Below are 25,800 nucleotides of genomic sequence, written 5' to 3' on the forward strand. Positions count from 1 at the left end.
AACCTGGAGCCCTAAGAATTAAGACACAAAACTGCTTAGAAAAGCTGCCTGGAGGGGAGTGCCAAGATGGTGGCTTAGTGAGGTGTGGGAATAGTTAGTCCTCCAGAACAGCTACTAGATAGCCAGGAATAGGACAGAACAACTTCTGGAGCCACGTCAGTGACCAGAAACACAGAATAACCTAGTCTGGATCAGCTGAACTGGCTGCGAGCCCCCCCCCCCAGAACCATGAGCTCCCCAAGCTGTGGTGGCTGGTGCCCCTCCCTGACAGGCTGCTTCCCAGAGGGGAAAGGAGGAAGACTACCAGCAGCAGGGGCTGAGCACAACTGAATTCACAAATTCTTACTGCTACAAATAGGCCCCCACCTCAGCTGAACCTGGTCAAAGCAGAGGTTGCCCATTTTTGCCCCAGTGCCAAGGTGGCAGGGCTGACAGAAAAAGAAAAAAGAAAAACAGAAACAGGATTTTTAGATTGGATAGCACATAATACTTGAAAGGGTCTGGGCCTTAAAGGAAAGGAGGGGCCAAAGGGATCTGAAGGTACACAAAGAGACAGACCAACTTATGCTCTTGATTAGCAAATCTGAGGAATGGGGGTCCTGCTGTGAGAAGGATTTTTTTCTTTCTTTTTGTGGCTGTGTATCTACAATGGCCTGAATGCCCTTGGATATAGTGCCAGGGCTTCTCAGGCTGCAAATGCCCCAGGCAAAGGCAGAAACAAGCTCGTTTGAGGGCTTGTCTCAAACCTGTGTCTTCCTCAGGAGAGGGGTGGGGCCCAGCTCAGGTGGATTCCCTCCCTCAAGGAATTCAGACCCCAGGGATTTGAAAACTGAAGCTATTGAAGCCAGCCTACAACTTCTCCTATGTTTCCACCACACCCCCATTGGGAGAATCGGCCAAAGTTAAAGGTACCACATCACCTTATGCTGGTGGGACCCACAGGCAGACAAGCACCACATACTGGGCAGGATAAGAAAAAGTCCAGAGACTTCACAGGAATGTCTTTCAAATTGCTGGGTCTCACCCTCAGGGAAAACTGATGCAGGTGACTCTTTCCTCCTGACAGGAGGTCAACTTGGCCTGAGAAAATCTGGCTGGGGTCTATATTACCTAAGTAGACACTCCTAAGAGTTGGGGGTAAAGGCCCATACAGGCAGGCCAAGAAACAAGAAAATAAGAACTGAAAAATTCCAGTCTGTTAAACAAAACTTAAGCTAGTGGTCCAGAATAAGCTGAATTGAATGTTAAAGAACAGATAGGCAACAAAGTCATCAGCATGAAAATCCTGGCTAAAAGAAGTGAAGACAATCTCCAGAATAATCTAATTAAGGTAATTAAATGCCTAGAAGCCAGCAAAATATAATGAATCACACTAGGAAAATTGAAGATATGGCCCAGTCAAAGGAACAAACCAACCATTCAAATGAGACACAGGAGTTGAAACAATTAATTCAGAATGTTTGAACAGTCATGGAAAATGTCATCAAAAATCAAATCAGTGAATTGAGGGAGGATATAAAGAAGGCAAGAGATGAACAAAAAGAAGAAGTCAAAAGTGTAAAAACAAATCAAAGAAATTATGGGAATGAAAGGCACAGTAGAAGAGATGAAAAAACAATGGAAACCTACAATGTCATATTTCAAAAGGCAGAAGATATGATTAGTGAACTGGAGGACAGAACATCTGAAATCTGACGAGCAAAAGAAAATATAGGAAAAAGAATGGAAAAATATGAGCAGGGACTCAGGGAATTGAATGACAACCTGAAGCACATGAATATACATGTTGTGGGTGTCCCACAAGTAGAAGAGAAGGGGAAAGGAGGAGAAAAACCAATGGATGAAATTAAAACTGAAAATTTCCCAACTCTTATGAGAGACTTAAAATTACAGTCCCAAGATGTGCAGTGTACCCCAAACAGAACAGATCCAAATAGATGTACTCCAAACACTTACTAATCAGAATGTCAGATGTCAAAGAAAAAGAGAGAATCTTGAAAGCAGCAAGAGAAAAGCAACCTATCACATACAAGGGAAGCCCAATAAGACTATGTGTAGATTTCTCAGCAGAAACCATGGAGGTGAGAAGACAGTGGGATGATATATTTAAATTAGATTAGCCAGAAACAAAAGGACAAATACTATATGGCCTCACTGATATGAACTGACATTAATGAATAAACTTGGAGAATTTCATGTGTAACAGAGACCATCAAGAGATAGAAATTGGATAAGATATTGGGTAATTGGAGGTGAAGAGATACTGATTGTAAAAACTCAGAAATGAATAGCACAATAGCATAACTAATTACAGTTAGGACACCTAACTAACTGTAATACAATTATGATAAAACACTGAATGAAGGTGATGTGAGAATGATAGAGGGAGGAGGGCTGGGGGCACAAATGAAATCAGAAAGAAAGATAGATGACAAAGAATGAGATGGTATAATCTAGGAATATTGTAACTAATGATAGTGACTGTACAAATTTTAAAAATGTTTTTCCATGAGGAGGAACAAAGGAATATCATTACACATGAAGTTGAAAATAGATGGTAATTAATATTTTAAAATTTTTACTTATATGTGAGACTAAAGCAAAAAAATGTTTATTTGGTATAAAATTTATATTTTGACTAGTGCATTTCCTAATATGACTTATGTAGACAGCTTAATTGAACACCATAAGTGCATGGAACCTTGAGTAGGGCATGAGATTTTGTTGGTCTGTCCAGAGTGATGCCCTGAGAAATCCCAGAGTGATGTGAACAATGAATAAAAAAGTATTCGCAAAGTCCCCTTCAGGGAATGGTGAGAAAGGGGAAAATTCAACTTCCCTAAGTCGAATTCTTCATATTCTCACAAGCAGTGTGTACAACCAAAGCAATAGGCTGAGCCCCCAATGTTGGGGCTTGTTCATATGAAACTTAACCCCATGAAGGATAGGTCAAGCCTACTTAAAATTAGACCTAAGAGTAACTCCCAAGAGGACCTCTTTTGTTGCTCAGATGTGGCCTCTCTCTCCAGCCAACACAAGTAAACTCACTGCCCTCCTTCTATGTGGGACATGACTCCCAGGGGTGTGGGCCTTCCTGGCAACATGGGACAGAAATTTGAGAATGAGCTGAGACTCAGCATCAAGAATTGAGAAAACCTTGTTGACCAAAATGGGGAAGAGTGAAAAGAGACAAAATAAAGTATCAATGGCTGAGACACTCCAAATATAGTCAAGAGATTGTCTTGGAGGTTATTCTTACACACTTAATAGATATCACCTTGTTAGTCAAGATGTAATGAGGAGCCTGGAAGGAACTGTCTGAAAATGTAGAGCTGTGTTCCAGTAGCCATGTTTCCTGATGATGACTGTATAATGATAAAGCTTTCACAATGTGATGGGTGATTGTGAAAACCTTGTGTCTGATGCTCCTTTTATCCACCTTAACAACAGACAAGTAAAACATAAGGAATAAAAATAAATAATAGGGGGAGAAAATGTTAAAATAAATTTAGATTGAAATGCTAGTGATCAATCAAAGGGAGAGGTAAGGGGTATGGTATGTATGAATTTTTTCCCAATGTCTTTTTATTTCTTTTTCTGAACTGATGCAAATGTTCTAAGAAATGACCATGATGATGAATATGCAACTATGTGATGATACTGTGAATTATTGATTATATATGTAGAATGGAATGATCATAAGTTAAGATGTTAGTGTTTGTTTGTTGCTATATTTAAAAAAAATTTTAATTAAAAAATAAGAGCTGCCTGGTAGAGGCAGTTAGCTATTAACACATTCAACCCTATAGATTTAGGAAGGCTCTGGACAGAAGCTAATTCCAGATTTAATATCTTATCACTCAGTTTTGTTAAGTATGCAGTAAAATATATTAATCACCACTCTTGTTGCACCTCCACAGAATAAAACAAGCTGAATAGATGGAAAATTAATTAATTATACTGAGTCATAAAAGTGTGAAACACACTGGCTCAGCTAATTCCAACCTGTGGGAGGTGACCATAAGGAGACTTTGAACAGGTGAAAGTGATGTTTCCCCATTAGCTACTTGATCTTGGAGCATCTCTCAGGTCATGGAAAATATGTATATTTCTACAAATCTTGCATTCCAAAAGATAATCCATGAACTATGGGGCAATTCTAAAAGTTTGACATTCTGTGATGACAAGTTACAATTAGTTCCTTATCAAAGGCAAGAACTTCTGTCCTTTATCAAAACAGACACATACTTTATTCAAGCCACATTTTGTTCCCTGTCACATGTTTTCAGCTATAAATAAAGCCTTTCCTTATTATTTAGTCATTGTTTTAAAAGATAGAACCTCTTGTATAGTGCTTATTTCAAGCAAAGCATAACAAAACAAAAACAACTCACAGTGGTCAAAACAGTTTATGAGGTTTTTTTTTTTTCACTCTAGGAAAGCACATCCTTCAAATTTGTAGGAACCTGATTAATGTCATACCTGACAAGGTATAAAATCTTACAAATGACTCTCTTTAGGTTTCCATAAGAATTGAACAAATGTAACTTTATTCCAAATGTTTTTACAGCCAGCATCATGCCTTCATCTCTGTCCCAAATGAGAGTTAAAATCATAGAATATCCCTCAGTGGCCTGTTTTATATGAGATAAGGTTTTGGCTTCAATTTTATTCATGACTTTGATCTTGCATTCTTCCTCTTAAAAATAATTCAGCTAATTTGGAATCTGAAGATCTCAAAGATACAAATAACTTTTCTTTGGTTTTAATTTCAGATTTCATTTTATTTCTATTTGTTTGACATAAATTACAGGTTTTAAACTTAATGCAGTTTTTATTTCTTTTTACAATCAAAGAAACCAAGCTTGTTTTTTTTTCTGGTGGAAATGGGTCATTATTTTCTGATAAGAATGACTCAGCATTTTCTGATAGGAACAAGTCAACATTTTTGGTGAATTTACTTTTACACACATATGACTTAAAATTTGTAGAATAGTGCTCAGAATAGAAAAGTTTTGAACTGGTACAATTTCTACCAAACAATTTTAATTACCTCATTGAATAATACTGAATTTGATTTTTAAAGTTGAAATGCAGACTACAATATGATTTAGATAACCTGACATTTAGCAGATTAAAAGCATCTGGAACTGGGAAGGCCACAGTGGCTCAACAGGCAGAATTCTCACCTGCTGTGCAGGAGACCCAGGTTTGAGTCCCATAAAAAGACATATGGAACTGAAAATATGCCATATAATAAGAATAAATTATCATTTTCTAATTCTTTATATTGTTACGTATTATATTATATATTATACTATTATGAAGTATTGTTTCATAATTTCCTGATGACAATACTGTTCCTTGGCAATTTCATTTTGAGTGGAATTTAGCAATTTATTTTTGAATGACTTCAAACTGATTTGGTCTGCTGGAAGCTGGCACAGGGCTTAATGTGACTCACTGGGTCTCACCTGTCATCTCTGTCTCCAGAGACCTGAATGATTTCCCAGTTTAATTCTTCTTAGTTGTATCCTTTGTTTGCTGTTTGGACCCAAAGAAGCTTAACAGAAGCATATGAACCTGGTTACTTTCCCCACAGATCAAAATTCTAATGAGATGGCTCAATAGAGTAGTGAGTAAAGTTCAAAATTGTGATTAACTTCTGACATTTTTCCTCCTTCCAACTTCCCCCAACCCATTGGAAATTCAATTAACTGACACTCCATGAATGGCTGCTGCAGTATTTTTTTCTAATCCAAACAAATGTTTTTCTCCAAGTAGTTGATTTGTGGTTATGTATTTGGAACCTGGATCCCAGTCAGGTCCACCTTGCAGTGAAGTGTTCCTGCACAAAACTGTCAGCATTCATGGTTGACTCCACAATAAGCTTCAGTTAGGGCCTGACACTCTCTCATCACTGGTGGTGTTTCTGCCTCTGAGCTGATCTCATCTGTTCTTCTAGTATTATATGTGTGAAGAAAATACAAAATCCATCCCTCTGCCTACAGATCAGCCCTTCTGACAGATGTATCTGACAAAGTTCCTCAGGGAAACAAAACAGCAGGCATCTACCTATCTATATCTACAACTATATCTGCAACTGTATCTATATCTATATCTGTATCTGTGTCTGTATCTGTACCTGTATCTGTATCTGTATCTGTATCTGTATCTGTCCTTGAGGGAGCTTCATGAAACAAGAAGCCTGGAGAGAAAGCTAGCAGACCTTGCCATGTTTGCCACATGCTTTTCTGGTTGAGAGAGAAACCCTGAACATTATCAGCCCTTCTTGAATGAAGGCAACCTCTTGTTGGTGCCTTAATTTGGACATTTCTATTGACTTTCTTTAATTGGGATATTTTCGCTTTGGAATTGTAAATTTGTACCTATTAAATTTCCCTTTTTAAAAGCCATTCCATTTCTGGTATATTGTATTCCAGCAGCTAGCAAACTAGAACAGTATCTGTATCTGTATCTGCATTGATATCTATATCTATCAACCTATCTATAATCCTTATCTATTTAAAGTAGAAATAAATATAGACTCAGATATTTATCACAAGGAATTGACTTCTGTGATTGTAGTGACTGGCTAGGCCAGTCTGAAATCCTTAGAGCAGGCTGTCAGGAAAGGCAGATGGGAAACTCTCTGGGATGGAAGGTAGCTGCTGTCCACAGGAAAAATTCCTTTTCTTCCAGGAAGCCTTAGCTCTGCTCTGTTCTTAAGGTCTTTTGACTGATTGACTCAGACTCACCCATAGTATCTAAAATAATCTCCCTGACTTAGTCAATGGATTACGAATTTTGTCACTACCTATAATACCTTCACAACAACAACAAGATTAGGGTTGATTAGCGAACTATGTTATGGTTACTGAATATCACAGCCAAGTTGACCCATAAAATTGACCATCACAACAACCTCAGGCCATACGTGGTGACAAACAAACTGAAGCCATAATACAAATTGTTCTAGTTTGTTAGCTGCCAGAATGCAAAACACTAGAGATGGACTGGTTTTCAATAAAAGGGGATTTATTTAGTTAACATATAATTCTTCAGAGAAAAGGCAGCTAACTTTCAACTGAGGTTCTTTCTTATGTGGGAAGGTACAGCGTGATCTCTTCTGGCCTTCTCTCCAGGCCTCTGGGTTCCAACATCTTTCCCTGGGATGATTCCTTTCTCCATCTCCAAAGGCTTGGACTGAGCTGTGAGTGCTGAGATGAGGAATGCTGATCTGCTTATGCTGTGCTGCATTGAGCTCTCTCATTTAAGAATCCAGCCAATTAATCAAACATCATTCATTGCAGCAGGCATGCCTCCTAGCTAATTGCAGATGTAAACAGCAACAGATGAAGTTCACATTTCATTAGCTCATGTCCACAGCAACAGAACAGACAACTTCACCTGGTCAAGTTGAATCTGAATCTAACTACTACACAAATTGCCTGCTCTGCTCAGACCCCTGGGGGTGTTGGTTTCAACCAGTAGAACATGACTCAAAGCAAAACCTTGACCTTATTTCAAGGCTTATTTATTTGTCTTTTTAACAAAACTTATATAGTTCTTTGTATGGACCAAGAATTTTTCTAGGCACTTTCTAAATTATGCACTCAAGTAATATTTTGATGTAGGTCTATTATTTTTCCCATTTTACAGATGAGGAGACTGAGGCACAGAGAGGTTAAGCAATTTGCTCAAGTAGCAAAAATAAGACTTGAATCCAGCGACCCTGTTCAGAGCATCTGTACTCACTAATTTACTATGCTATCTTTTGTGGTGCCAAATGGTTTCCAATTTCTTAAGAAACTGTCTCTGAAGATTAGGAAAAATACTTATTTCCAATCATTGATTTTATAAAAATGCAAAAATAACCCTCAATTATTAAACTCACATAGTGTAGCATAGTTTTGATTCTCTGGGTTTAGGTTCAGTGATGCCCAGGGCATTCGCCTCATGTTAACATTGACTTGAGTATCACACTCACTGTATCTGTTTCGGTCTCAGTGGTATCTGATGAACCATTGTATCTTGGTCTTAATAAATACTTGTCACTTGATACCATAATTCCATGGTCAAACATCACAGGGAAACTGTTTTTAGCCTCAAGTCTAAATGAGCTAGCTTAATTTAGCTAAGTTGGAGGCTCAGCTAGTTGCTGACCTCCTAGGTAATAAGTCTCCACTTCCCCTCACATAAAATTTATGTTCTAGGAAATGCATTTTTTTCTGCTTAAACAGCTAAGAAATTTCAAAATGAAAACTGTAATTTCATTTTGTACCAGCATTTCTTACAGAATGTTACTAGTAGGAGAAATATTTGTATGACAAGCACATACTTTCCAATTACAAAGCTTTTCCTATCACACATAGACATGGGAAGCCTTTTCTGTCTACTTAATACCAACTTCTTCCCAGGAGCCTCCCCAGGTCCTCATAGAAACAGACTCCTGAAGGTTTGATCTTATGTGGTGCCGGGCACTGGGAATTTTGGCTGAAAAACTTTAAGAGATGTTTCTTTTCTATGCACTGTGGTCCAGAGATGATCTGAGAAATTGTCAGTATATGCGACCTGGCAGGCCAGAGCAGAGAATGGGTTCCATGAGGAGAGTGGAAGCGAGAATCCAGAACAAAATTTTTATGAGTTATTTTCAACCTTGGGAAGCAAATATAATGAAACAAAACAAGACCAGAATTCAAACTAAAAAGACAATAGACAGGGATAAAACATGAAATATAGGAAGAGCTAATAGAAAGACATAACATACTTCTGATTTAAAAACATTGTTTCCATAATAGAACGAAGAGGGGTGATAAGAAAATGTATATCATTTCTGTGAGTAAGTGGACAAAGGCAGACCCATCAGTGGAAGTTTATGTGCTATCATTGTTTGTTGTTACAGATTTGGGTGGAAATATAGAATGGTGAAAGGAGAAATTATCCATATTTTACTACTTCAAATAAGTTTCCACATTCTTTAACTTTTATTGCATAGTTCTCTTTATGCATTTTAAAAAAATATTTTTCCTTGTGCAGGATGCCACTAATTAGAAGCTACAAGACCAACTTAATAATTTATTTCAGATACAAAACATAACAGAAACCACTCCAAATGTATACAAATGAAAAAATGAATTAGATGTAGGTATGTGGTAGTTGTGATGATAATTTACATGTAAATTTGAATCTTATCTTTTTCAATGAGCATTTATAGAATAATAATTTTCATGATAATAGAAACTGATGATAGGCCTCTTTTAACAGCTACACAAAATTCCCCCTTGGAGACTTACTGTTATTTGTTTAACCTCTCCTCCATAGTTGTTAAGTAGTTGGATTCCATTTTAAACACTCTGCAGTGAATAAAGTTGTGCATGAATAAGTTTTGTATTTCAGATTAACCTTCAAGATGGAATTATGGAAAAGAATAATTAGGGTGAAAAGAAAAACAGTACTTATGGTATTTGATGTCCATTGCCAAGTGACTTTCCAAAAGAATTTGTAACATTTCATGACAATGTCTAATGGAAGATATATATATATATTTTCATTTCAATTTTTTTCTCAAGTTGTGTAGGGATCTAGCTACCATGACATGATGTGGTAAGGACACTAAGTCTCCCTTATGTATTTGGAAAGGGCATATATAATTAGAAGAGCTAAATTTAATCTTAGTTTTGTCACACTTCTGTGAACTAACAATTTAACATCTTTCCTAATTTTTCACCAGTTACATAAAAAAATTTTCCTTTTCTATCCTGATTTATCATACTACACTAATCAAATATTTGAAAGCATTTGGAAAATTTAAAGTACTGTAATTATTTTTAACTCATTTAGAATAAACTTGCAGAAAAAATATATAGTAGTACCAACTCTGGGAAGTGGGGAGTGTGATATTCGATTTAGATTATCAGAGAGATTTGATTTTGGTACTTGTATGTCAGGAGGAAATGAATCTCTGCTGCTTGAGGAGTTTGGACAGATTCCATTTTCTTGTCACTGCAGAATTTGTTATTTTTATATCTAATTTTGCATTATTTGAACAGTTCCTGTATATGGCTGACTGACATAAAGTTTGTGCTGGAGAATCCAATTGTTAAGTAATTGTGGAAACAGGGAAGTGTGGTTATCCATTTACTAGAAGAATTTTATTCTCTGTAAAGAGAGATGAACATTCTGTATATGTAAAAGCCAATGATAAAGTGTACATACATAGAGACAAACAAGTTTTTAAAAATGATTTAACATAAGGTAATAAAATATGTTTTACATGTAAGAAAGCAATGTTTGCACCTTCCATTTAAAGCAAGTATTATGTTTGTGATGAAGAACAATTTCTTTCAGCAAGTAACTGAAAACCAAATGGTGTTAGAATGACAGAAGTTCAGTTGGGTGGATTTCCATGTTCCAGGCCCAAACAAAAAAGGAATGATGAATCAGCAACCCTTGCTCAATAGAGGTTAGTGAAAGTGAATCCTTCATCTGCCAAAACTGAAAAGACAGTGAGGAGGAGCTGCAGGCAGGAAGGTGGTGGGAAAAGTAAGGGTGAAAACAAGCACCTGTGGTAACAGGGGAGAAGCAGCCCATGTGCAGCAAAAGGAAGAGTTCTTGCTGAAAGAAGGAGACAGGATGTTAAGTTCTGAAGATGTAGGATCAGCCAAAGTGGAAGAAAGGGGTTGTGGCAGTGGGGGATTGGGAGATATAAATAGAGGAGACAGTCAAATAGAATAGGAATAATCATTGTAGTGGTGACAGGACCTAAGCACAGAGGATGAAACAGTGGAAGAGAAGAGGTATAGATGCTGAATTAGGAACAAAATAAAGTCACATGATTTGAAGTTGTAAATTTAATCATTATATTCAAAGAGAAAAAACAAATGGTTTTAATGCAAGAAAAGTTAGGCAAGTAATTGGCTGAATACAAAGAAGAAAATCAATTTTCTGTGAAGAGATACAATCATGGGTTTTTGTATTTATTGCTAGGAAAATAGCTTTCTAGAAGCTAGCCAGAGTTTTCATTAAATGTTTTATGAATATTCAAATAGTATGCTCCATCTAAATTGCAAGGTGGTGGTGGACTCAGGAGGAGGTGAGCAGATTTATGAGTGCATATATAACCCCGAGGAAAGTTAAAGTGACATATTTCAGAAAGAAGAGGAACCAATGAAGAGAACTATCTCTGTGTTTAATTATGACTTACCAGGATGATTTGGTCAAAGGAAGCCAAAGGAACATGAGGACATGGTGATCACATAAACTGGAAATCATAATTCTGACCAGGAACCATCAATAGATTTTGGGAATTAGAAAAAAACAGCTTAAGAAGTTAACAAGTGGTGGGATATATATAAAGATGGAAAAGAAGAACATTTAAACTAGGACAAAAATAAAAGCCAAAATTGAAGCTTTGCAGTAGGGTTTGTGCCAGTTATTAAGCTTGTGTTTCTCAGCTCCAAATCTGCCTTCTTGGGATTCATTTTGTGATACCAGTTGGAGTTCTACAGACCCCATGCTGCTATGTCGATGCACCCATTTGACTCAGCCAAAGAGGTACCCCAGCTGTGAGGCTGGGGGAAGAGAGATGCTCCTTTTCCAGTGAATGTCTATTACAGCTCCTGTGAGTATCAGCCAGCAGTACTGACTCACCTCAGCAGAGTGGGACCTTCAGGGAGCAGCATCTGAATACAGTTTGCAGCTATCCCTCACCTGCAAAAGTGGGCTCATTGCACCCAGCAGCTGTCCTCTCCTAAGAAGTCTGAGCACCAGGTTTGCAGGCCCTTACTTCCCCCAACTTCAAGGCCAAAACAACTCCAACCTGTGTCCATTTCCCCCATGCCCAGCAAAGCTGCTGCTTCCTGTAGTTGTTTTGTGGGTCCTTGTGTTCCCTTTTGATCCTTTCCTAGTTAACAGCTTTAGACCTAGTTCACACTTCTTAAGCACCTAGTGAGTTAATTTTGGTAATTAATTATTAATGGTCCTTGGTCATAATTAGAACAGTAAATGTATAAAGGACTGTGTCAGTCCTACTGCTTATGATAGATGCTGCAGAATTTACATGACAGAGAAAGAGAACCTGACAATGAGTCATTTTACTTTGTGCTTTGTCTTTTAGCTTTAAATGTAATGAATTAATAAACATATTAATAAGGGAATTGAAGAAAAAGTGGATAAGGGCATAAAAGGAACTCAAGACGCTTTAAGTAAAAATAATATTCCATATTGGGATGGCAAAAATTGTTGATTTTTAAAGGGAGAATTTGATCAACCAAAAACAAGGAAGATATCATATTGGTAGGGAGCTTGTAGTTTCTGACATGGTTTTACTAAAAACTAGCAAGCAAGTAAAAACTACTAAAAACATGAAACTACAATCATGTTTCCCCCACCTCCTAATGGTAAAATATGTAATATACAAACCAAACAATTCAACAATGAAAAAAATCAGGACAATATTAAAGATATCATATAATTGAACATAACAGGTTAATTTGAGAAAGTTCCTGCTGACATCTTTGTGAAGAAAATAGAAAGATGTGGAATATACAATCAGGTGGATTTATGTGGTTGAGCCACCACGATGATGTTACTGCCTTCAGGACCAATGGCGAGAAGGAGTGGGGGCTCTAAGTCCCTTTCTCAGGATTTGTCCTTGCCTTTGTCCCAGGACATGTTTTGTTTTAAATCAGTGATGCCCACCCCTTCCACCAAAGGGATGTACCATTTGTTGCAGTGAGGGGGGAATGCTCACCAGGGGAAAATCTGCTATATGACTTGGGTTTTGGCTGAGAAAAGTTGCAGAAGGTTTAAGGAAGTGGAGTGCTGCTCTGGATTGTCAGGAATGGGGCAATTGCATGATTCGGTCCCTCAATAAACCTTATCTGTAGGAAAGACAGATCAGAATAAGGATAAAAATGTGATTGGCAAAGAAAGAGTGGTCACTCATTAGCAAGGGGAGGGTGTGTTTGATATTTTGTGGGTGCACAATGACCTTGCTTTGTATCACTTTATCAGAGTGATATTGTCTAATATGGATGTTCTGTGAGATTTTTTTATGTTCATCAGGAGAATAACATAACCTAACTGTAAGCACCAGTCCAGGATGCCAACTTTTCTCTTTCTCAGTGTTTTATTTCAATAAGTACTTAAAAAGCAAAATCAAATTTGCAGATTATACCAAGTTGTAAAAAGAGAGTCAATCATAATTAAAGTGAAAAGAAAGAAAAAGAGACTCTGGACTCTAGAGCTAAGGTATATCAGGGATCATGAAATACAAATTTACCTGTTATAGATGAAGAGACAAAGGTGTAGACCAATTAATTATGTGTTCAAGGTCACAGGACAGTGGCATAAATAAAATAAAGACACCAGGTTCCAAATTCAATAATCATTTCAGTAAATTACCAGGATACTAAATAAAGACAGCTTTTTAGATATTTATCATCACCCTTTTGAAATTTTATGTAGAAGAAGACAGGGTGAAACTAGAAACAAGGGTGAGGGTAAGTATAAAACACTCATCTTTGGTTCCAAGGAGGTGGTGACTTTCTTAGTTTGTAAATGCATTTCAATGTGTCAAGCAGAAAAGAGAAAAATAGATTCTAAGTTTCAGGAGAAAAGAATAAGATCATTGTCTTATTCCCATTTGAGAAGCTGTGAGTGGAAAGGTCCCAGAAGGCAGACTGAGTTTAGGTGCATGCCACCTCAATTCATTATCCCCTCAGCACTTTTCATCCTGAGGTGGCTTCTAAATTCCAGGATGTTCATATAAAACTCTATGGCATGGCCACATGGGTTGGTGGGGGCACTGCTGCCTGGGGCACTGATGTTTGCCCAGATGTAGGCCATCTGGGTGGATCTCGGGTACAGTGACTCATCATCCTGGCCTCTGCAGGGACATCCCTATTCTCAGCTGCTCTCCAGTCAGAGGATCCCTGCTAACCTCCTGAGAGCCCAACTTTCTCACCACAACAGGCAAAACCCTATGGCTTTTGGCTCTTTCTCTGTCCACTATTCTTGAGACTTTCTTGGGAATATTGAAATGTTTGCATCTTGCATCTCAATTGTATAAAAAAAATAGGGAAGAATGCAATGGGCAATATTAAACAACAGCATTCCATCCCAAATTTCTTCATCAGCTTTGAGTGATTCACAACTATTCTGAGAAAAAAAATGAATAGAAGATAATATATATTTTCAGATGACAAGGTGCTGCCTGAATAAGTGTAATGAAAACACTTGCTATAAAATGCTGTTAATCCAATGTCCAGTGCTGAAATCTACTGGGAACCACCAGGCCAGGTTTCATCAAGGGTGATAGAGGTGCATAGACATGATTAATGTGAATGAAGAATAAAGAATTATAGCAAGTCAAGTAATTATATTTTGATAATTGTTTTATAATCTTTACAATATATCAGTTGTGTTTTTTCAAGAAAAAACACAATTTACTAGCCTACTTAAAGACAGATGATCATCACAAAGTGACAAAATCTGTCCCTTCAGAATATGTCCCTTGAATTCTGCAATGGGTGTGAAAGTTCACTTAGTCTATACATCACTGAGTTTTCATGATTGTTTTCTATGTCAGTTGAGACACCAAAGAAGAGAATTTACAAAATTAGAGGGATGCCTTTAATAATTGATAGAAACATTCCTTGTGTTTGGAAAATTTGGAGGCAAAATTTCTCCTAGGCCTGCTGAATATTATAAAACACTAAAGAAATCCATGTGCCCTTTAAAATAAAGGAGTTTGCATGAGTTCAGACTACAAACCTTAAAATGGGTTTATTTTGGAAAATATGAATGGAATCTTCAGAAAATATAGCAATGTAATTACATTACCAGACCAAATAAGGGTGGAATTTGTTTCTCCTGTGGCATAACTAACTGATATGTTATCCCAATGACAAAAAAATTGCCATGAGATAAAATGAGAAATGAAAATTAGTAATTTAGAACTTTGTGGGTCAGGTGGGAAAAAAAGTTATGAAAGCTCTACTCCCAGTCTCTGAGGCAGTGGGGTTGTGGATGGTGGGAAAGGAAGATAATGAGTGCCTCCAGGGCATCATGAATTTAAATACCTGTGGAATGTCCACATAAATATCTACAGGTCTGGGGTTCTTGCAAGAAATTTTAGCCAGAGAAAATGTTTCAAGGATCACTGTTGTAGAGGTGATATAAAACTAATTAAATATTATTTTAGGCAGGAATTATGAGTCTGAAATATAAACATTTAGAGGCTTCTAGGTAAAAATGAGACATTATCAAAATAAACTACTGGAAAATAGGCCCTGCCTTTCCAAAGCAAGTTTTGGTACATATAGAACAAAGAATTGAAAGTTAAAATATGGGAATAGTTTGAAACTGATATGTGAGCATCTTCAGCAATATCATCACTCTTCAGGGCATGGAAGGCAAAGTTGGGATTGTATAAATCTGTCCATGTGCACCCCTTGGCACTTCAGCTCCAGCCTTGTGACTGAACCCTTCCAGCATGAAGTGTCCCTCAGGTGCCCTGAGCCTTCTGTCTGGACATGCCATCCCCACTGGCATGCCTCCTCATCTCAGTCAGCCCCACATCTGCAGAGTTCTCCTGGACTGACTTCTACCCCAGCTGGCCTCCACAAAAATTTCATTATCTTGTCTTTGGTTTTTCTTCCCCCTTTGGCCCAAAGCATCAGCTAATTCATGCAATGCATGGTGTGCACAAAACTAATGGGCACAAATGCAATTGTATTGGCATCTTCTTTTTTCTCCCTAGTGACACATGCACATTCTAATTCTAAAGGCACAATTACTGTTTCAGGTTTATAAAGGAGGAACAAATTGGCTTTGGCAAAAAAAGAATTCTTGGACTCAAGCTGTACAAAAACACACTATTTACTGTAGGAGAATCAAAACACTTATTTTGTCTGATAACAAATATTGTATCATTTAGGAAATTTCAGTAATGACATAAAAATAAGGAAGAAAACCAAATAAATTTCATTTAAAATGCTAGTGATCAATGAAAGGGAGGGGTAAGGGTTATGGTATGTATGAATTTTTTTCTGTTTTCTTTTTATTTCTTTTTCTGAATAGATGAAAATGTTCCAAGAAATGATCATGATGATGAATATGCAACTATATGATGATATTGTGAATTACTGATTATATCTGTAGAATGGAATGATCAAAATTAAGAATGTTTGCATTTGTTTGGTGTTTTTTGGTATTGAAAAAAATGTTTAAATTAATAATTTAAAAAAACCCAAATAGGCCCCTGGATAAAACTGTTCACATTTCTATTCCCCTTCCATGCACATATTTATTTTCAAAATCGCCACCACGCTCCTCATTCTCTGAACATTTTTCTCACATCATCAAAGTTGCTGAGATTGAGTTCCCTCCATGTGCAAACACTGGAAGGGGGGAAAAAGTCTAAAATAAATTGTGTATTTGGAAATAATAGTGGTGAATGACAGGGAGGGATTCATCAAAAAACAGATGTCATCAGAAGATAGAAATAGGGTAGATATTGGGTAATTGGAGCTGAAGGGATACAGATCGTGCAGCAGGACTACTAGTAAATATTCAGAAATGGATAGCACAATACTACTTGATTGTAGCACAATAATGTTAGAACACTGAATGAAGCTAAATGTGAGGATAATAGAGGGAGGAAGCATGGGGGGCACAAATGAAATCAGAAGGAAAAATATACGATAAAGACTGAGATGGTATAATCTAGGCATGCCTAGAGTGTATAATGGTAGTGACTAAATGCATGAATCTAAACATGTTTTTGCATGAGGAAGAACAAAAGAATGTCAATACGACACGGTGTTGAGAATAGATGGTAATTAATATTTTAAAATGTTAACTTATGTGTGAGACGAAAGCAGAAAATGTTTCTTTGGCACAAAAGTTATATTTTGACTAGTGCATTTCCTAGAATAACTTATGTGGACAGCTTAATTGAGAAAGCCTGACACCTGCTTGGCCATCCAACCACAGGAACATTCTCTGCCTCTAGCTTGTCGCCAGGCAGACGTCCCCTCACAGCACTTACCTCCGCTCCCAGCTGGCCCCTTGTATTTGTCCAGCGAGCCGAACAGCTCCTCTGCTCCTTGCGGCCATGGCGCTCCTGCCGCTGGGCCCCCTGGGCTGGGTGCAGCTCCTGTCTGTTGCCAGGCTCCCGCCTGGGACCTGGGAAACTGCTCAGCTGGAAGCCACATCCTCCAGCCGGAATGTCTCACCTGGCGCAGCGCTGCGCTCTCACACCACACACGCTCTCTGTGGCGGGCATGTCGGGTTCACTGAGCAGTCGGGGCCACCTCGCGGCTCCGATGCCCTCCGCTCTGTCGGCAAAGACCAACCAGGGTCCGAGATCGAGGCTAGTGGGTTGTGCTTTCGGTGGGGGAGGGCAGGCTGCTGGCATCATCTCTTGGCGTAGGAGTTAGATGCCTTGATGCCGGGTAAAAGCGCTAGGTCTCGGTCTGTCAGAACTGCGGGGCCGGTTTGGAAACTTGGCCCCGGAGCCTCTGCGTGATTCCCAAATCCGGGGCCATAAGCACCGCCGCAGCCGCCAGGTCTTGGGCTGGCTAAAGGGTGGCGCCTCCCGCACAGCTCCCCCAAAGCGCCCCGCCCCCTGATTTGTGACGCAGAGGCTGGTGCCCCTGTGATTGATTCCGTGTCACAGGCGCATGTTTTCCCACCCTGCAAGCACCTCACAAGCCCAGGCCTGTCCGCACCCCACCCCAGGCCTGCGCGACTCGGATCGCCTTTTCCGCGCTGGGTGTCTTGGATTCGCGAGAGTCATGGACCGCCCCGGACCCAGCCAGCTGCCTTGCTGTGCTGTGCTTGTCGGGGGCTGAGGGGCTGGAGCCCTGGAGGCGATGGTGCCCACGCCGGACTCCATGTGTGGGGGAGCATAGGGCCCTGAGGCGTTGGCAGTGGGGCACCATGCACCCAGCGGCGGGGAACAAAAGAAGGGGAAAGGTAGGTGCCAAGACACAAAGCACCTGGCAAAAGACTTTGGTATATATTCAGGGTAGTGCTCTTCCAAATTCGACTTTTAGGGACAGTTTAGTTGCACACCATGAGCCGATGGGATTTTCAATCGGGTTTGAGATCTTGTTAATTGGTGCAGGATACTGTGATTTTCTGCTAAAGCACAGTGTCATTTGGGCACCGAAGAAAGAACTGTTGGCAAGGTCTCCTTGGGCCCTGGGGAGAATGGAGGAAATATTCGACTTCCCCATTTGAAGAATTTGTGATATTCTGACAAGCACAGGACGACAGAATCAAAGGGCCCTACATCTTGCAGTTTGTCCTTATGAAACCTATTCCTGCTGAGAATAGGGTAAACCTAGGTAAAATGAGGCCTAAGAGACACACCCAGAGATGCCCTCTCCTTGCGCAGGTGGGGTCTCACCTCTCTAAGCCAATTCAGCTGGTGAAGTCTCTGTGTCCATCCACCCCCTAATGTGGACATGATTCCCAGTGCTGCAAATCTCCCTGGAAACATGGGAGAGAAGTCCAGGAATGAGCCGAGTCCCAGCATCAAGGAATTCAGAAAGCCTGCTTGACCTGAAGGGAAAGAAGAAAAGGAGACAAAATAATGATTCAGTGGTTGGCAGATGTTAGAGTCCACATTTTATTCTTTTGGTTATAGCTAGCCATTGTATGGAAACACACTGTCATTTATGGTGTAGTGGGCTGCCTGCAGGGGATTGTTGAGCTATGTTCCAGGAGCCTTGAGGCTTGAAGATGATCATATACAGATACACCATTGACAATGTGCCTGTGGGATTGGGAAATCCTTGTTTCTGCTGCTCCTTTCATCCAGGGTGTGGACAGGTGAGTAAAAAAAAATGTGGATGCAGAATAAATAAACACAAGGGCGGACAAAGGGTAAATTTGTGTGTTTGGAAGTACTAGTGGTGAATGAGAGGGAGGGATAAGGGATGTGGCTTGTATGAGTTAGATTTTTCTTTTTATTTCTTTTCCTGGAATAAGGCAAATATTGTCCCAAATGATCATGGTCATTAATACACACCTATGTGATAATATTGTGAGCCATTGATTGTCCACCATAAATGAAATGCATTGGTGTTAAGACCTATCAAAAAATATTCAAAAAAAAAACAGAAAAAGAAGGAAAGAAAAAGTTAAAGGCAGGAATGTGCATATATAGAGTTTTATTCCAAAGTTCCCACTTTTCCCATACTGTGAAACTGAGCAGAGGTGTGCAAGTTTGCAATCATTTGATTCCCCATGTAGGCAGTCATGGTAAATGAAAGTTCTGGATGAACAGGCTCACTGACTGAAGAAGGAGTGAAAGAGTCTCTCTTCTTCCTAAAAAGCCTTCAACTGATTGACTTAAGATTAAGATAAGGCTTTCCTAGGTACATAACTCTTTTCAAACCAGCACACATGTGCATATAGAAAATTACCCAAGCCTGTACCCCTACATCCATTATGCACATCAGGAAATAGGTTATTTCCCACACCCAAAAGCTCTGTTCAGGCCTCATCCCAATCTCTTCACCTTCTACTCTCAAAAGCACAACCTTAATGTATTAAAAATGTGTAAAGGTTTACTTTTTTCTTAACTATTTAATCAAGTTAAATATTCTATGTTATTTATTTAGTGGCTGACTTTCTCACACAACATTATATTTATGCGGTTCATCTGTTACATGTAGAGTAGTTAGTGCCTTTTATTTGATGTCATATTCTATTGTATAAATATACTACCATTTATCTGTTCTACTAACCATTGCAGAGGTTAGCCTTATTTCCAGTTCAGGTCTGTTATAAATAATGTTGATGTGAACATTTTTGTACATGTTTTGGTGCACATATATGTTCATATTTCTGATGGTTATAAAACTTGGAATAGAAGACTGGGTCATAGGGTATGAGTATGTTCAAAGTTACTTGATAATGCAAAGTAGCTTTCTAAAGTGTTAGTACCAACCTAAACTCTCTCCTGTTGTGTATGAGCATTTCAGTCATGCAATTTGCTCATCAATAGTTTTTAAATTTTAACATTGTAAATTTAAATGTAGGGGTTTTGGCAATCATACCCAGGTTTCTGTAACCCAACAAGGGATTGAAATGACTAAATCAATCATGCCTTTTACTGCTGGTCTGTTTCTACTTCATATTTATTCCTAATGACCCTATTTTAAATCTTGGGGTGCTTACCAGGACCCATCCACATTGGGGTGCCCTGAACTCTAGGTTCTGTTCCCTTAGGTTCACTCAGTCTCCCAGCCTTCATTTAAGAGTGAGTCCTTGCTTTGAAGGGAAATATCTGCTCCTAGGCCCTCCTATTCCATGGACCTTGTCCCCATATGGTGACATGAAAGAATAGCTGTTGTGTGCATAAATGTGCTTGTGTATGTGTGTTTCCTATGTTTTTTCATGCTGGAATCCTGATCTGCGGTTTCATCTTGTGGATCATGTGAAAATCCATTTCCATGTTGGCAGGGTCCTCAGAGTAAGTCTAATTAGATCAACACCCATCCACTTATGTGCATAGTTTGATATATCCACCAGTTTAGAAGCTTATATGAAAAAAACAGACCATCATACATTATGAATTCAGTGGTGACAGAAAATCTACTTTGCCAGATACTTTTATTATTTTCCCCCAAAGGGTTGAGATGCATAAAGCTTGGGTTTTTATCCTGTTTACCTGAGGTCCAAGTTGAGGATGCTGGGGAATGGGAACTTTTCCAGCGTTCCAAGATGACAACAGCTGGAATCAAACCCAGGCACAGGTGACCTAGTCCCAAGGTCCATACTCTTCCAACAGTCCTGTGCAGTCCCAGAGTGGAGCCTGTCAATGTAGGTGGATGGATGAGGTGGAGAGAAAAATCAGTGGTGCCCTCAAATGTGGCAGTAAGCAAGGCCCCCCAAAATTGCTATAATTTTCTAAGCTAAAGAATATTTTCTCTTCGACAGGAACAAAGAAACAGCTTGGCACCAGCACTGATTTCCTGACCAAGAGCTTGGACTCATAACCTCTGAATTGCCCAGGAATAGAAGAATAATTGTCAGACTAGTCTGTGTGGCTGCAGTTTATGAGCTGAGCTCCCCTTGGCACTTAACTCAGCTACAGGGGATCTGTTGACCCTAATTAGCAACTGCCCTTAATTTCTTCTCACTGGAGAGGACCCACATTGCCCAACTCTCTTGAAGAAAACTCTCAGCCCAGACCTTCATTCACAGCACAATGTCCTTTGCAACATACCTGGCAGAACTCCAAGTAGAAGCTAGCTGCTCCATCTGCCTGGATTTCCTGACAGACTCTGTCACTACCAAATGTGGGCACAACTTCTGCCACTCCTGCATCCAACAGTCCTGGGAGAATCTATAGGACAGGCTCCCTTTGCCCTATCTGTGGGCACCAATGCTGAGAGTAACACTTCAGGAGCAATGTCCAGTTGGGAAAGATGAATGAAATTTCCAAGCTCCTCCACATCACCAGAAGCAAGAAGAAGAGGCAGAAAGAGACACAGTTATGCAAGTAGCACAGTCAGATCCTGACCCTTTTGTGTGAGGAGGATCAAGAGGTGCCGTGTCTCTTGTGTGCTCAGTCCCCTGACCACCAGGGTCACCATATGAAGCCAATAAAGGAAGCTGCCTCTTATCTCAGGAAAAGACTTCACAGTTGCATTATGTTCCTGAAGAGACAAGTGACATACCTAGAAAAACTAACAGCCACCCATGACAGAAAACTATTAGAACTGAGAGAGAAGGTGGAAATCCACAGGCAGAAATTATTCTCTGAATTTGAACACCTGAATCAGATTTTAGAATGTGAGCAAGAGGTAGTTCTGTTAAGGTTCACTGATGAAGAGAAGGAAATTAAACAGAAACTTGAAAACATTGCATCATTTTCAGATTATATCTCCACACTCAAAAGTTTGCTAAAAGAGGTTGCAGAGAAGAGTGTTGATGTCAGAGGTGAAATTGCTGGCACATATCAAGAGGCATGAAAGTCTTAAATCTCCAGCCCCCTATTCTTTCCAGTTAAGTAAAGAAGGACTGAGTCTTCCTCTGCAATAATCAGCTCTGCAGAAAATTAAATAGAGATTTACAGAAGACATTAGACTTGCCCCCAAAACAGCACATATGAATCTGCTTTTCTCTGAGGATAGAAAATCTGGGACATTTGTGAAGAAAAAGCAAAGGTTTCATCCTAATCCAAAGAGACTTATGATTGATCTGGTAGTACTGGGTTCTGAAGGATTTGATTTTACAGACATTATTGGGAGGTCCAAGTGGGTGAAAAGCTGAATGGACTGTGAGGGTTTGTAAAGGCTCACTTTCCAGGAAGGGGAAGCAACTCCTGTCAGGACAGAACAGATGCTGGACAATCCAGCTGTTGGATGGAGTCTATGTTGCAGAAGACACTGCTCCAGTCACTCTTCCATTAATACAAAAGCCAGAGAAATCAGTGTTTATCTGGACTATGACTTGGGTAAGATTTAAATTTATATGGTTTGAATGATAGTTCTTATATCCATACCTTCACTAACAGATTTTCTGAAATACTCAAGCTTAAATTCTGTATTGGACAAAATTATAAATTTCTAAATATCTGTATAGTAACAGATGATGAGTGAGAAACTCACTGCTGCATTGTCGTCCTGTAATTTTTGGAGAGTAGGGAGAATGGTGCACAACTGTCCATAAATTAAGCACTAAGATTTTTTTAAATGCTTCTATGAGTGAAACACACAAAGTTGTATCAGCTCATAATTGTTTCAATGGATGCTGTTGGAACTAACAGATATTGTGGGTAGAGCTTTGTAAATTGTTTGTGGAATTGCAATTTAGAGTGTACAAAACTGTAGCTTTTCACCTCTAACAAATACATTGTGGATATGTATACATGTGTTCTGAACTTACACACTTATCTGTTTTACAAGTACCTTTAAAATTGTGGACCCAATTTGAACAGACAATTTCCTATGAATCTCTCAGGATTTTGTACATTTTGTGAACAGAAGGGTTGACTGATCTGCCCTATCTTTTCAAGGGTGATTGCACTGGGAGCAGTCTTGTAAGGTAGATAAAGTATTTCCATCTGGAGCAAAGGGCAAGTTTGTTTACTGTACTGTAAAATAAAAATTATCTTCTCTCTCCAAAGCATATGTCAGCTGGTTTACTGCTCATTATAAAAGATTTGGGTTTTGCTAATTACCAGTGTTGTGTCCTAAGTCAAAGTCTCACAGAAAACATGGAATTAATGCCTATTTTTCCAAATATAAGAACATCATATGAGACAAGATCCATGAACAGATGGGAGCCACACTGGGGAAGTACAGGTATTGCCCTGGCTTAAAGCTTCATGCACCACAGGACCTCTTGTCTCTGGCAACAACTACAGGGCATAGCTTTCATCATCCATTCCAAGGACTTGTCCAAATACAATAAGCCACAAAGGTCAAAGTTGTAGTGACTCCATCTAGTCTGTACAGTGTCTATTAATTCTTCCAAGCCCAGGTGAAATTTGCCAGTTGGGTCATTTTTGCCATATGCAATTTTGCCATTTAGGGAGTTAAGTAAAATTAATTCAAGATAAGAAACAGATGCACAATAAGAAAATATTTTGCTACTGTTCTAGTTTGCTAGCTGCTGGAATGCAACACACCAGAGATGGATTGGCTTTCAATAAAAGGGGTTTATTTTGTTAGTTCTTCAGAGGAAAGGCAGCTAACTTTCCACTGAGGTTCTTTCTTACTGTGGGAAGGCACAGGATGATCTCTGCTGGCCTTCTCTCCAGGACTCTGGGTTCCAACAACTTTCCCCAGGGTGATTTCTTTCTGCATCCCCAAAGGCCTGGGCTGAGCTGTGAGTGCTGAGATGAGGTATGCTGAGCTGTTTGGGCTGTGCTATATTGTGCTCTCCCATTTAAGCACCAGCTGATTAAGTCAAACATCATTCATTGCAACAGGCATGCCTCCTAGCTGACTGCAGATGTAATAAACAACAGATGAGGTTCACGTACCATTGGCTCATGTCCACCACAACAGAACTAGGTGTCTTCACCTGGCCAAGTTGACAACTGAATCTATTACCACAATTACCCGTTTTAAAAACAGCATTTTGATGAACAATTGCATATAAAAAACTGAATTTTTAAGTTAAAAATTTGGTAAGTTCTGACAAATGATATATTCATGAAACCATCACCACAATCAAGATAAGAAAAATTTCTCTCACCTTCTAAGGTGTGTTTGTGCCTCTTTGTAGGCAGTTCCTTCCTCCACCCCTCCTCAACACCCTAATCCCCAGGAAACCACAAAGGACCTGTCTGCTATTATATATTAGTTTACATTTTCTAGAATTCTAGATCAGTGACATAATACACTTTATAATGTTTGATAGCAATTCATAAACTGTTCCAGGACAACCTACATTTTCAGAGGCTGGGCAAGATCTAAATCTAGGTGAAGGCACTCTAACCACCAAGCAGATTCCTTTGCCCATGTGTTTTTCTTAGTTCTACCTTTTAACTCTGGCTCATACATCTTTTACATTTCCAAGTTTCCATTTTAAAGTACATGATTTATTTGTGATGCAATCTCAAATGTAACTGCCAAGTCTGATAACACAATGACAGTTCTCTAAGTAGTTTGAGGGTGACATGAATGGATGGAGAAAATGATATGGGAAGATGGAAATGTGACAGAAAAACCTTGTGGAGTTGAAAAGTTACTCATTGTAATACTTCCTTTCCACTTCTGCATTTCTGTATTACCTCACAAGTCTGCTGTATAGATTCAACTGGATGTTTAGGTGAAGCACTTGAAACAGTATATTAAAGTGTCAACTCAGTAAGTGATGGTTACACGTGGGAAACAAACTAGACAGCCAAATACATTGTGAGAAACAATCCAGAGAAGTGCATACTCACAGGTATTCAGAAAACACCCACTGTATTTATATTTCCCAGTCAGGCTTTTCCTTGGCAACACAAGTGCCAGCATAAGAGAAAATAATAGAAAAAAGTACTTGTAGCATATATAAATTGCTCTCATTTTGATATATGTGATGGGGAATGTTCTATACATATACACATATAAATGTTTGCTTTTATACAGAAACTATTTGGGAAATTCAAGAAATCATTAATCATTAACTAATAGAGGATAGTGATAGAAGCTGTTGTGCACCCATTCTACAGAGTGAAATTTTTCTATAACATTTTGTATATAATTATACTCTTAAAACCTTTTACATCAGATCTGTCTTGAAAGCAGTAATGTATGTAAATTAAATGAAAATTGTGTTCTCTTCTGAGTAGATGGCATTCACATGATGATGAGGAAAAGTCCACATTCAGTTGCTCTCCTCTCCCTCTGCATTGTAGCACCTTGGTTGGGGAAGCTGTTATCCTTGCTTCCAGACTCTGGTCAACATGCATGCACCCTGAGCACTCAACAAATTTGTTGAAATAATAAATGAATGAAATAATAAGTCAATGGATGTGATGTCAATTAGATATTGTATAACTTAATAAAAAGTCACTAAGAAAGATCAGGTCTGTAGATACAGATTCAAATGTTATCACAACTTTGGTAGCAGCTTAAATCATATACCACAGAGAATTTATTTAAACTACATGTTCAGGTCCTCCAAAAGTACAATTCTGGTACATTATGCCTAAGGATATTTGCTCCCAACCCTGACTTGACACAGCCCACCAGAGAACTGCCTTCCCCTTATCCAATACTCCTATAGAGCCTCCAACATCCACAATTAACATAGAGGAAGGAGAGACATTGCTAA

The 25,800-nt window shown here is 39.0% G+C and overlaps 2 long non-coding RNA genes across 2 annotated transcripts in view; one reads left to right on the plus strand and one right to left on the minus strand.

The window, feature by feature from the left end:
* The window catches only part of LOC143679212 (uncharacterized), an 89,253-nt gene extending 71,641 nt beyond the window's left edge, over positions 1 to 17,612 (minus strand). The window contains exon 1 of the long non-coding RNA XR_013173588.1: positions 17,057 to 17,612. This is a non-coding gene — a long non-coding RNA (uncharacterized LOC143679212). The remainder of the gene's footprint in view (positions 1 to 17,056) is intronic.
* Positions 17,613 to 17,715: 103 nt separating this feature from the next.
* Positions 17,716 to 25,440, plus strand: LOC143679213 (uncharacterized). The gene is made up of 3 exons (XR_013173589.1): positions 17,716 to 18,846; positions 20,962 to 22,483; positions 25,316 to 25,440. It is a non-coding gene; the product is annotated as an uncharacterized LOC143679213 (long non-coding RNA).
* The last annotated feature ends 360 nt before the right edge of the window (positions 25,441 to 25,800 follow it).

This window comes from Tamandua tetradactyla, chromosome 4 (genome assembly GCF_023851605.1).
Source record: "Tamandua tetradactyla isolate mTamTet1 chromosome 4, mTamTet1.pri, whole genome shotgun sequence".
NCBI lineage: Eukaryota > Metazoa > Chordata > Mammalia > Pilosa > Myrmecophagidae > Tamandua > Tamandua tetradactyla.